Consider the following 1,126-nt stretch of genomic DNA (forward strand, 5'->3'; position numbering starts at 1 on the left):
ACAACTAATATAAATTTGAAACCATAATTTTTTTTAGAATGAGATTGCATATCCATTAAATCGGCTTGCCATAGGTCGTCAATAAACCGTGTTACCACACTGCGCCTAGGAAATATTTTTCTCGCTGGTCGATGTAGCTCATTAGCTATACCGTCAAATGGGGTGAATAGAAACAGTTTTAAACTTCTAAAGCTTGTAGAATCTTAAATATTTAACATAGAATAATGAGCAATACTTTAAAATATGGGTCTCTGTGAGTACTTTAATATAGTATCATTGATAACATTTTATATTTAAAGATTGATTTTATATATTTTTTTAAGTGCTTTGTTTCTATTCACCTGCCGAGTGGGGTGAAAAGAAACATATATTGGTTTTTATCAACTTTTTCGATTTAAACTCATGTAAGGTGAATAAAAACAAATAATTAAATTTTTAAAAATATTTATTAAATATTCAACACTTAATTAATTAGTTTGGTAGTTATCTCAGTTTCTTTACTGTAGGTAAATACTATAGGTTACAATATAGAGTACAGAATAATGTATGCCATATATTTCCTGAGCTTCCCGGTATGTTACCTGTTTACTTTTAATTGCCATAATAGCATTTTTGAGATCATTTTGATTTGGTTTCATATACTTTTTGCTTCGAGGATCTGGTTTATAAATTCGTGGCATTTTTACGTTGTTTCTATACACCACAAAAAAACAATTTTTTAATTATAAATTAATAAAATAAAACTTGTAATAAATAAAAAATGTATACTTACGAATTATTAAATTATAGAAGTCAACGGACATTTAAAAAAAAAAAAAATAATAATCAATCGATTTTATCATACAGAAAAAAATATTTGTATTATCACGTATTATAACTGATAACAAACATGTGTCAAAAGATCACCGTGTTATCAATGCATTAGTAAATAATTTTAACTTTATAACAGACTAGCTGCCAGTGTGCCTCGATTACGGGCGTTGTGGAAGCCGCCTCCGGCGCCTTCGTAGTGGTCAAGTGTAACTCGAACGCCCGTTGGACTCGCTGAGAGAGGGTACCGATTTTTGAGACACAGTAATGATAGTGCCTTAGGTAGTCGGAGGTGATTTAGTGATAAGAATTCGTG

At 30.2% G+C, this 1,126-nt stretch overlaps 1 long non-coding RNA gene across 1 annotated transcript; it reads right to left on the minus strand.

Moving 5' to 3' along the window:
* Positions 1-427: 427 nt before the first annotated feature.
* Positions 428-1,113, minus strand: LOC107885816. The gene is made up of 2 exons (XR_001680532.2): positions 773-1,113; positions 428-693 (listed from the first exon to the last, which is right to left on the minus strand). It is a non-coding gene; the product is annotated as an uncharacterized LOC107885816 (long non-coding RNA).
* Between the last annotated feature and the right edge of the window lie 13 nt (positions 1,114-1,126).

This window comes from Acyrthosiphon pisum, unplaced genomic scaffold (assembly GCF_005508785.2).
Source record: "Acyrthosiphon pisum isolate AL4f unplaced genomic scaffold, pea_aphid_22Mar2018_4r6ur Scaffold_16794;HRSCAF=17459, whole genome shotgun sequence".
Classification (NCBI taxonomy): domain Eukaryota; kingdom Metazoa; phylum Arthropoda; class Insecta; order Hemiptera; family Aphididae; genus Acyrthosiphon; species Acyrthosiphon pisum.